This window comes from Eutrigla gurnardus, assembly GCF_963514095.1.
Source record: "Eutrigla gurnardus genome assembly, chromosome: 18".
Lineage (NCBI taxonomy): Eukaryota > Metazoa > Chordata > Actinopteri > Perciformes > Triglidae > Eutrigla > Eutrigla gurnardus.
Genome location: NC_139929.1, coordinates 6,310,312 through 6,324,948, shown reverse-complemented (window position 1 = coordinate 6,324,948; position 14,637 = coordinate 6,310,312).

Below are 14,637 nucleotides of genomic sequence, written 5' to 3'. Positions count from 1 at the left end.
ACGGAGGCTCTCGCTCATCCTGCACCATCAGCTGCTGCAGGCGGAGACGACATGCTCTCGTATCCAGATGGATGAACCCTTTTCTCAGGGAGGCCCGTTGGATTTGATCTGACACGTCAACATTTCCTCTGTTTAGGTTCACCACACCTGAATATTATGCTGTCTAGAGGCGTGGCTGCAGTCGGATAAAAAAAACACTGTCAAAACTCCCAGATTGTGTTCCAGAATTGAGGATGGAGCTTTAATTGAATATCTTTTTATGGGAATGTTTGGTTATAATGGAAAAAAAAATTCAGACGTGCAATTTTCTAACTGATGTGATTATAAAATGTCTTTAATTTCCAAGGCTGTTCCCGTTTGTACGAGGTCAGTGTTCTGTTAGATGCTGGAATGGATGAACGGAGGGAAGAAGCACATTCTACATTCATTAAGGTGCAGGCTAAAACAGCATACAAAGCAAATAAAGAGAGAGTGAGATGCAAACAAAAGCATTTAATGGGGTAACATTTCACCCTAACATTCCTTGAATGTGCAGGCTGCCTGTGATGTTTATGTGCCCTGCTGGATGTTGTAATTCTCCTTTATTTTGCTTTAAAAGTGCTGAATTTGTCAACTTGGTGCATCTTCCTCCACACGCAATTACCAAAACCCGATGGACTAACACTTTTCTTGATGTTATTAGTTTGCTGTTATGCAAGCATTTTATTCTATTTAAATGTTTAAAGTTGAAGAAGCCAAGGTGGTGTTGTTATTTTACTGTATTTTGACATATCTTCGGAGAAACAAGTGAGTGAAGCTTCTCAATCAATGCAGAGACGTTACGATTTATGCACAAATGCACCAATACGTGCTGCAATTAGCCCTTTTGTGTTTATTTACCCTCGTTTGTGCACAAATTGAGCATATTTTAAGACAAAATAATTAATTTGACATCCATCTGCATATATATCTATATCGATACATATATATATATATATATATATGTTTGAAATCTATGACGGAAACAAGAAACTTAATTTTTTTTTACATTTCAATGTGATATTTCCAAGGTCAATAATGACCCCTTCAATGTCAAATACAGTGTTATTGATGAGTTATACAGAAGAAACTGTTCGTTGACCTCGCTGCTTAAAATAAAACTAGCATTGAAAGCTGAACTGGCTTCATTTGCTTTAGAACTTCTTGCACGTCCACCATGATCTGCACTTGGGGGCCCCCGACAGGGAAACATAACGGCCGCATGAGACCCACCAGGCGGCAGAGGAAGTGAACGATGATGCCTGCGACACCTCGCAGATAACATCTCTTTCTCATGACACTGATCACTTTAGGACAGTTGTCACAGACGGGGCTGATGTGTAAATATATATGTATATATGTATATATATGTATTTCAGGGTACGACACAAAGAGTGAACTGATGTGAAGATGTGGAAGTGGTCTGAAAGACGTTTGGTGTTTTTAGAGGACAAATCCTCCTCTTACATAACGAGGCCTTTCTCTGAGTTCAACTGATGTGTTTGACAGTTTGACATTAGCACTATTACAGTAAGCGCCACAGTGAACCAGCACAAACTGTCAGTTATTTCCGAGTAAAGAGTTTCTTCTTTTAATTCCAGTGAAAACCCCCCGGCAGCCTCAGAACTGCGTTCTGTCCATAAACCACAAGGCCCTAACACATTGCTCATCTGTCTCTTGGGTGAGACAAGTTCACTTTTCTGAGAAAAGACAACGGCTATCCTCTGAGACCACCCTGCCACCCTCTCAACCACCCTTTCCCACACAAACACACTGTCACAGATGTAGACCCCCCCCTCCTCCCCCCCAACTTAAAAAAAAAAAATCCCACTTCCTTCTGCACGTTGCTTTAATCGGGGGAGTCTTAGTTAATCAGTCGTGTCAAAACATTAACGGCTCATTGAGGATCACTTTTCATGCCAGCAAAACTGAACCAAGAGTGCTGTAATCTCTGTCCGTTGGGCAGATAGCACTATTTTCTTGGGCAAAGCATTGGTGCTTTTATCAGGAACTAAGAGTCAGTGAAAGTATTGCTACACACCAGTGAGAGGAGTTCCTCTAAAATACTGGATGTTTTACTCCAAGAAAACGTGTGCCTTTTTGTTTTCGTGAACTTTTGCTCATAAACATCCTGCAAAACGTTGGAAGATTAGCTTTTTCTATGTTGTGATTCAGAGTTCACAATACGCATGTTTTGTCACATGTCAGATAGAGAAACTTTCCAGTATAAAGTTTCACAGTTTTATTTTTTACACCAAACATCACTTTCCATTTATTTTCTTTGTGTAACTTACTGCCGGAAGTGTGAATGAGTTGATTATCAATCTTATCTTAACATATGTTTTATGGCTTTTTATGACTGATATGTTTTCTATTACCCACCACACCACGGCCTTTGGGTGACATTTTTTAACTGCATACTATACTGTGATTTTTATGACATGCTGTTATGTGTTTAACATTTTAATAAAATGCATATTATACTATGACTTTTTAATTACATTTTGAGACGTTTTAAAAAGAGCTGCACTGTGGTGTAGTGGGTAGCACTGTCACCTCACAGCGAGAGGGTCTCGGGTTAGATACCCGGGTCGGGTTTGGGTTCCTGTGTGGAGTTTGCATGTTCTCCCTGTGTGAGCGTTGGTTCTTTCCTCTTCTCTCCTCCCACAGTCCAAAGACATGCAGGATGGTTGGTAGCTTCATTGATGACTCTAACCGTGGACCCGTAGGTGTGAATGGTTGTCTCTACATGTCGGCTCTACGATAGACTGGCGTCCTGTCCAGGGTGAACCCTGCCTTCGCCCAATGACAGCTGAATACAGGATAAGCGGTAGACGATGGATGGATGGACATATTTTGTCATAAATATACAATTCGACATACTATACTATTACTTTTTTTTATCAACATACTATACTATGACTTTTTTATCAACATACTATACTATGACTTTTTTTTATCAACATACTATACTATGACTTTTTTTTATCAACATACTATACTATGACTTTTTTTTATCAACATACTATATGACTTTTTTTATCAACATACTATACTATGACTTTTTTTATCAACATACTATACTATGACTTTTTTCAACATACTTTTTTCATGACTTTTTTCAACATACTATACTATGACTTTTTTCAACATACTTTTTTCATAACTTTTTTCGACATACTATACTATGACTTTTTTTTATCAACATACTATACTATGACTTTTTTTTATCAACATACTATATTACTTTTTTTATCAACATACTATACTATGACTTTTTTCAACATACTTTTTTCAACATACTATACTATGACTTTTTTTTATCAACATACTTTACTATGACTTTTTTATCAACATACTATACTATGACTTTTTTTAATCAACATACTATACTATGACTTTTTTCAACATACTTTTTTCAACATACTATACTATGACTTTTTTTTATCAACATACTTTACTATGACTTTTTTATCAACATACTATACTATGACTTTTTTGACATAGTATACTATGACTTTTTTTATCAACATACTATACTATGACTTTTTTTATCAACATACTATACTATGACTTTTTTATCAACATACTATACTATGACTTTTTTTTATCAACATACTATACTATGACTTTTTTATCAACATACTATACTATGACTTTTTTTTATCAACATACTATACTATGACTTTTTTTTATCAACATACTATACTATGACTTTTTTTTATCAACATACTATACTATGACTTTTTAATCAACATACTATACTATGACTTTTTTTATCAACTTACTATACTATGACTTTTTTCAACATACTTTTTTCATGACTTTTTTCGACATACTATACTATGACTTTTTTCAACATACTTTTTTCATGACTTTTTTCGACATACTATACTATGACTTTTTTTTTATCAACATACTATACTATGACTTTTTAATCAACATACTATACTATGACTTTTTTTTATCAACATAATATACTGACTTTTTTTTATCAACATACTATACTATGACTTTTTTTATCAACATACTATACTATGACTTTTTTTATCAACATACTATACTATGACTTTTTAATCAACATACTATACTATGACTTTTTTTATCAACATAATATACTGACTTTTTTTATCAACATACTATACTATGACTTTTTTTATCAACATACTATAGCCTACTATGACTTTTTTTATCAACATACTATACTATGACTTTTTTCAACATACTTTTTTCATGACTTTTTTCGACATACTATACTATGACTTTTTTTATCAACATACTATACTATGACTTTTTAATCAACATACTATACTATGGCTTTTTTTTATCAACATAATATACTGACTTTTTTTATCAACATACTATACTATGACTTTTTTTTATCAACATAGTATACTATGACTTTTTTTATCAACATACTATACTATGACTTTTTTCAACATACTTTTTTCATGACTTTTTTTGACATACTATACTATGACTTTTTTATCAACATACTATACTATGACTTTTTTATCAACATACTATACTATGACTTTTTTTATCAACATACTATACTATGACTTTTTTTATCAACATACTATACTATGACTTTTTTTTATCAACATACTATACTATGACTTTTTTTATCAACATACTATACTATGACTTTTTATCAACATACTATACTATGACTTTTTTTTATCAACATACTATACTATGACTTTTTTTATCAACATACTATACTATGACTTTTTTCGACATACTTTATTCATTTCTTTTTTCGACATACTATACTATGACTTTTTTTTATCAACATACTATACTATGACTTTTTAATCAACATACTATACTATGACTTTTTTTATCAACATAATATACTGACTTTTTTTATCAACATACTATACTATGACTTTTTTTATCAACATAGTATACTATGACTTTTTTATCAACATACTATACTATGACTTTTTTTATCAACATACTATACTATGACTTTTTTTATCAACATACTATACTATGACTTTTTATCAACATACTATACTATGACTTTTTTTTATCAACATACTATACTATGACTTTTTTTATCAACATACTATACTATGACTTTTTTTATCAACATACTATACTATGACTTTTTTCGACATACTTTTTTCATTTCTTTTTTCGACATACTATACTATGACTTTTTTTTATCAACATACTATACTGTGACTTTTTTCAACATACTTTTTTCATGACTTTTTTCGACATACTATACTATGACTTTTTTTTATCAACATACTATACTATGACTTTTTTTATCAACATACTATACCATGACTTTTTTTATCAACATACTATACTATGACTTTTTTTATCAACATACTATACTATGACTTTTTTCAACATACTTTTTTCATGACTTTTTTTGACATACTATACTATGACTTTTTTATCAACATACTATACTATGACTTTTTTATCAACATACTATACTATGACTTTTTTTATCAACATACTATACTATGACTTTTTTTATCAACATACTATACTATGACTTTTTTTTATCAACATACTATACTATGACTTTTTTTTATCAACATACTATACTATGACTTTTTATCAACATACTATACTATGACTTTTTTTTATCAACATACTATACTATGACTTTTTTTATCAACATACTATACTATGACTTTTTTCGACATACTTTATTCATTTCTTTTTTCGACATACTATACTATGACTTTTTTTTATCAACATACTATACTATGACTTTTTAATCAACATACTATACTATGACTTTTTTTATCAACATAATATACTGACTTTTTTTATCAACATACTATACTATGACTTTTTTTATCAACATAGTATACTATGACTTTTTTATCAACATACTATACTATGACTTTTTTTATCAACATACTATACTATGACTTTTTTTATCAACATACTATACTATGACTTTTTATCAACATACTATACTATGACTTTTTTTTATCAACATACTATACTATGACTTTTTTTATCAACATACTATACTATGACTTTTTTTATCAACATACTATACTATGACTTTTTTCGACATACTTTTTTCATTTCTTTTTTCGACATACTATACTATGACTTTTTTTTATCAACATACTATACTGTGACTTTTTTCAACATACTTTTTTCATGACTTTTTTCGACATACTATACTATGACTTTTTTTTATCAACATACTATACTATGACTTTTTTTATCAACATACTATACCATGACTTTTTTTATCAACATACTATACTATGACTTTTTTATCAACATACTGTACTATGACTTTTTTTTATCAACATACTATAGCCTACTATGACTTTTTTTTATCAACATACTATACTATGACTTTTTTCAACATACTTTTTTCATGACTTTTTTCGACATACTATACTATGACTTTTTTTTATCAACAAACTATACTATGACTTTTTAATCAACATACTATACTATGACTTTTTTTATCAACATAATATACTGACTTTTTTTATCAACATACTATACTATGACTTTTTTTATCAACATACTATACTATGACTTTTTTCAACATACTTTTTTCATGACTTTTTTCGACATACTATACTATGACTTTTTTTTATCAACATACTATACTATGACTTTTTAATCAACATACTATACTATGACTTTTTTTTATCAACATAATATACTGACTTTTTTTTATCAACATACTATACTATGACTTTTTTTATCAACATACTATACTATGACTTTTTTTTTATCAACATACTATACTATGACTTTTTTCAACATACTTTTTTCATGACTTTTTTCGACATACTATACTATGACTTTTTTATCAACATAATATACTATGACTTTTTTTTATCAACATACTATACTATGACTTTTTTTTATCAACATACTATACTATGACTTTTTATCAACATACTATACTATGACTTTTTTTTTATCAACATACTATACTATTACTTTTTTTTATCAACATACTATACTATGACTTTTTTTTATCAACATACTATACTATGACTTTTTTCGACATACTTTTTTCATGACTTTTTTCGACATACTATACTATGACTTTTTTATCAACATACTATACTATGACTTTTTTTATCAACATACTATACTATGACTTTTTTTTATCAACATACTATACTATGACTTTTTTTTATCAACATACTATACTATGACTTTTTATCAACATACTATACTATGACTTTTTTTTATCAACATACTATACTATGACTTTTTTATCAACATACTATACTATGACTTTTTTTATCAACATACTATACTATGACTTTTTTTTTATCAACATAGTATACTATGACTTTTTTTTATCAACATACTATACTATGACTTTTTTTATCAACATACTATACCATGACTTTTTTTATCAACATACTATACTATGACTTTTTAATCAACATACTATACTATGACTTTTTTTATCAACATAATATACTGACTTTTTTTATCAACATACTATACTATGACTTTTTTTATCAACATACTATACTATGACTTTTTTTATCAACATACTAAACTATGACTTTTTTTTATCAACATACTTTACTATGACTTTTTTATCAACATACTATACTATGACTTTTTTGACATAGTATACTATGACTTTTTTTATCAACATACTATACTATGACTTTTTTTATCAACATACTATACTATGGCTTTTTTTTATCAACATACTATATGACTTTTTTTATCAACATACTATACTATGACTTTTTTCAACATACTTTTTTCATGACTTTTTTCGACATACTATACTATGACTTTTTTTTATCAACATACTTTACTATGACTTTTTTATAAACATACTATACTATGACTTTTTTGACATAGTATACTATGACTTTTTTTATCAACATACTATACTATGACTTTTTTATCAACATACTATACTATGACTTTTTTTATCAACATACTATACTATGACTTTTTTTATCAACATACTATACTATGACTTTTTTTATCAACATACTATACTATGACTTTTTATCAACATACTATACTATGACTTTTTTTATCAACATACTATACTATGACTTTTTTATCAACATACTATACTATGACTTTTTTATCAACATACTATACTATGACTTTTTTTATCAACATACTATACTATGACTTTTTTTTATCAACATACTATACTATGACTTTTTTTATCAACATACTATACTATGACTTTTTATCAACATACTATACTATGACTTTTTTTTATCAACATACTATACTATGACTTTTTTATCAACATACTATACTATGACTTTTTTTTATCAACATACTATACTATGACTTTTTTTTTATCAACATAGTATACTATGACTTTTTTTTATCAACATACTATACTATGACTTTTTTTTATCAACATACTATACTATGACTTTTTTTATCAACATACTATACTATGACTTTTTTTTATCAACATACTTTACTATGACTTTTTTATCAACATACTATACTATGACTTTTTTGACATAGTATACTATGACTTTTTTTATCAACATACTATACTATGACTTTTTTTATCAACATACTATACTATGACTTTTTTTTATCAACATACTATATGACTTTTTTTATCAACATACTATACTATGACTTTTTTCAACATACTTTTTTCAACATACTATACTATGACTTTTTTTTATCAACATACTTTACTATGACTTTTTTATAAACATACTATACTATGACTTTTTTGACATAGTATACTATGACTTTTTTTATCAACATACTATACTATGACTTTTTTTATCAACATACTATACTATGACTTTTTTATCAACATACTATACTATGACTTTTTTTTATCAACATACTATACTATGACTTTTTTATCAACATACTATACTATGACTTTTTTTTATCAACATACTATACTATGACTTTTTTTTATCAACATACTATACTATGACTTTTTTTTATCAACATACTATACTATGACTTTTTTATCAACATACTATACTATGACTTTTTTTATCAACTTACTATACTATGACTTTTTTCAACATACTTTTTTCATGACTTTTTTCAACATACTTTTTTCATGACTTTTTTCGACATACTATACTATGACTTTTTTTTTATCAACATACTATACTATGACTTTTTAATCAACATACTATACTATGACTTTTTTTTATCAACATAATATACTGACTTTTTTTTATCAACATACTATACTATGACTTTTTTTATCAACATACTATACTATGACTTTTTTTATCAACATACTATACTATGACTTTTTAATCAACATACTATACTATGACTTTTTTTATCAACATAATATACTGACTTTTTTTATCAACATACTATACTATGACTTTTTTTATCAACATACTATAGCCTACTATGACTTTTTTTATCAACATACTATACTATGACTTTTTCAACATACTTTTTTCATGACTTTTTTCGACATACTATACTATGACTTTTTTTATCAACATACTATACTATGACTTTTTAATCAACATACTATACTATGGCTTTTTTTTATCAACATAATATACTGACTTTTTTTATCAACATACTATACTATGACTTTTTTTTATCAACATAGTATACTATGACTTTTTTTATCAACATACTATACTATGACTTTTTTCAACATACTTTTTTCATGACTTTTTTTGACATACTATACTATGACTTTTTTATCAACATACTATACTATGACTTTTTTTATCAACATACTATACTATGACTTTTTTTATCAACATACTATACTATGACTTTTTTTTATCAACATACTATACTATGACTTTTTTTATCAACATACTATACTATGACTTTTTATCAACATACTATACTATGACTTTTTTTTTATCAACATACTATACTATGACTTTTTTTATCAACATACTATACTATGACTTTTTTCAACATACTTTTTTCATGACTTTTTTTGACATACTATACTATGACTTTTTTATCAACATACTATACTATGACTTTTTTTTATCAACATACTATACTATGACTTTTTTTATCAACATACTATACTATGACTTTTTTTATCAACATACTATACTATGACTTTTTTTATCAACATACTATACTATGACTTTTTATCAACATACTATACTATGACTTTTTTTTTATCAACATACTATACTATGACTTTTTTTATCAACATACTATACTATGACTTTTTTCGACATACTTTATTCATTTCTTTTTTCGACATACTATACTATGACTTTTTTTTATCAACATACTATACTATGACTTTTTAATCAACATACTATACTATGACTTTTTTTATCAACATAATATACTGACTTTTTTTATCAACATACTATACTATGACTTTTTTTATCAACATACTATACTATGACTTTTTTTTATCAACATACTATACTGTGACTTTTTTCAACATACTTTTTTCATGACTTTTTTCGACATACTATACTATGACTTTTTTTTATCAACATACTATACTATGACTTTTTTTATCAACATACTATACCATGACTTTTTTTATCAACATACTATACTATGACTTTTTAATCAACATACTATACTATGACTTTTTTTATCAACATAATATACTGACTTTTTTTTATCAACATACTGTACTATGACTTTTTTTTATCAACATACTATAGCCTACTATGACTTTTTTTTATCAACATACTATACTATGACTTTTTTCAACATACTTTTTTCATGACTTTTTTCGACATACTATACTATGACTTTTTTTTATCAACAAACTATACTATGACTTTTTAATCAACATACTATACTATGACTTTTTTTATCAACATAATATACTGACTTTTTTTATCAACATACTATACTATGACTTTTTTTTATCAACATACTATACTATGACTTTTTTTATCAACATACTATACCATGACTTTTTTTATCAACATACTATACTATGACTTTTTAATCAACATACTATACTATGACTTTTTTTATCAACATAATATACTGACTTTTTTTTATCAACATACTGTACTATGACTTTTTTTTATCAACATACTATAGCCTACTATGACTTTTTTTTATCAACATACTATACTATGACTTTTTTCAACATACTTTTTTCATGACTTTTTTCGACATACTATACTATGACTTTTTTTTATCAACAAACTATACTATGACTTTTTAATCAACATACTATACTATGACTTTTTTTATCAACATAATATACTGACTTTTTTTATCAACATACTATACTATGACTTTTTTTATCAACATACTATACTATGACTTTTTTCAACATACTTTTTTCATGACTTTTTTCGACATACTATACTATGACTTTTTTTTATCAACATACTATACTATGACTTTTTAATCAACATACTATACTATGACTTTTTTTTTATCAACATAATATACTGACTTTTTTTTATCAACATACTATACTATGACTTTTTTTATCAACATACTATACTATGACTTTTTTTTATCAACATACTATACTATGACTTTTTTCAACATACTTTTTTCATGACTTTTTTCGACATACTATACTATGACTTTTTTTTATCAACATACTATACTATGACTTTTTAATCAACATACTATACTATGACTTTTTTTTATCAACATAATATACTGACTTTTTTTATCAACATACTATACTATGACTTTTTTTATCAACATAGTATACTATGACTTTTTTTATCAACATACTATACTATGACTTTTTTCAACATACTTTTTTCATGACTTTTTTCGACATACTATACTATGACTTTTTTATCAACATAATATACTATGACTTTTTTTTATCAACATACTATACTATGACTTTTTTTATCAACATACTATACTATGACTTTTTATCAACATACTATACTATGACTTTTTTTTTATCAACATACTATACTATTACTTTTTTTATCAACATACTATACTGTGACTTTTTTTTATCAACATACTATACTATGACTTTTTTCGACATACTTTTTTCATGACTTTTTTCGACATACTATACTATGACTTTTTTATCAACATACTATACTATGACTTTTTTTATCAACATACTATACTATGACTTTTTTTTATCAACATACTATACTATGACTTTTTTTATCAACATACTATACTATGACTTTTTATCAACATACTATACTATGACTTTTTTTTATCAACATACTATACTATGACTTTTTTATCAACATACTATACTATGACTTTTTTTATCAACATACTATACTATGACTTTTTTTTTATCAACATAGTATACTATGACTTTTTTTTATCAACATACTATACTATGACTTTTTTTATCAACATACTATACTATGACTTTTTTTTATCAACATACTATACTATGACTTTTTTCGACATACTTTTTTTCATTACTTTTTTCGACATGCTATAGTATGACTTTTTTATGATTTTTTTTCAAAATGCTATAACATGACTTTTTTTTTGTATACCTTACTGTCACTTAGTATTAGCTCAGTGTGTGATAAGAGACAGTACTGAAACCACAAGGTTATGAGTTCAATGAGCTTTTGATGTTAAAAATATAGCGAAGCTTGTGCGGGCCGCAGACATGTTATTATGGAATCCAGCAGGCACTTTGGCAGTAACAGCCTGAAAGATAAAGGACCTCAAACCAACTTCTCCATAGACACCCATGTTATCTCAGGCCTAAAACTTCTGTAGGACAGCAAACGGCTTCAACGTTCTAACCTGCACCCACGCTCACACTCCTCAAGAAAAACATGTGAGTGATAGGAGTTATAGTTTTTTTTCTGGGAAGCAGGGGTATGAAAGGTGTGCCTCAGTTTAAAATCAATGCAATGCCCTTTCTGACTGAGGAATCACTTTGCTGCTACCATCACCATGGCAACCCTGCCTCCCCCCTCCTAGAGTAACTGTATCTGAACAGGAAGTTCAGGATTTGTTTAAAAATAAAAGCAGTCCCAATAGAGTCTCTATCTCCTCTATATTAAAAAAACAAGCTGGGTTTTCAAAATAAAATCACCAGAAGGTAACTGTTTCTGGCATCTCAGGATGAGGCTGACACGTGGAATATAAATATATTGTCTTTTAATGGTTCAATTCATTAAAAAATCTACAAAGCAATAATTTATTAACCATCAACACACCCACATCTCTTTCAAAGCACACGTTTGTAAGTGATAGCTTATTAATGAGTGGTATTTAATAATTTTTAAAATTAAAAATATTGTTTTTAAATGTACTTTCCCAATAAATTATTATCTATAAAGCATGAATGAATAACTCATTCACTATTAGTGAAGCCGTTGGCTGCAAGCATACAAAGCATGACTTATTAAAAAGGTACTGCCATCCACACATTCTGTCTATGTTTTCCACTTTTGACAGGCCAGTCACAACAAAACTTGTTTTGATTCAAATCTAAGAATAACCGCAAAGTTTAAAGTTCAGATTAAAACCTGACTTGGACATCAAGAATTTTTTTTTTGTCCACGTTTACAAAATCGTCGTGCCCACATTCACTTCCACTACCCTGCCTATTGCAATTTCCTCAGACGGAGGTCCTGAAGGGAGTCAACCGTTTTCTGCCATTCTGTTGAACCATAAATCATTTCTCTGAGTCCTGATGACTGTGCAACTGTGGTTACAGTCTCCACAATCGAGGTTTGTCTCCAGCCATCCTGTCACTGAGTAATATCCGACAGGATGGCACAACATTCAAATGAGAGGCCTGGCTGTGTGTGAAATCTGCTGGTGTGGTCTCACTGGGTTATTGTGTTTCAGTGGCCGTCAAGTTCAGGCTCAGTGTTGAAACAGTTTCAGTTTTTTATTCTCGGTAACAGGAAGTCTTGGTTACGACAGAAATGTTTGAGACCTTTGTAACACTTCCAGTGGCAGGTTAGATTAGCATTAAGACTGGGAACAGGAGGAGGCAGTCCAAAGGTAAAAATAATCAATCAGCACCTCTAAAACACACTAATTATCCAATTATATAGCCAATTTGTAAAAATGTTGGGGTTTTTAGAGAAGTACAGACATGAGAATCGATCGCATTTCCCTTTAAGACCGCATGTGATGGTTATGATGATATTCTGCATTTAAGTTCATGTTATTATTCATGAGATGCGTTTTTTTATTTGTTTTCTGACAAATGTTTTGATGCTTGGTTGATGCCAAAATAAATCTTTGACGATCACAACAATCATAATTATTTATGATGAGATCATAAGACAAACTGTTTTCTCTTTGATTTCAAGAGGAGCTTGTTCTCTCCTCTAATTATTTATGTATGCATTTTTTTATTCACGGTTTGTGTGTATCATATCGTCACAATGCTCACATTTTGAAACAGATGACCATTACAGGCCAGTTAATTAGATTAATCGATTCCAAAACGTCACTGATTATATCTTCAAAACCATAGATTTTGTCAGTGATACTCTCGTTTGGCTCTCGAGTCTTTCCCTCCACAGGCTGATGGAGTGTATTTATATTGGATTTAAAACCAGGCAGTGTGTGTGTGTGTGTGTGTGAGAGGAGGGAGGGTGTGTCAGCCGGTGCAGTGCTGCTGCTGACTTTAGCCGAGAAGCTCCAGCTGCTACTGAGCGTTCACATTACTGTAATCAAGCCGTGTTGGCACCAGTGACACTGTTCCTCTCCACCTCCCTC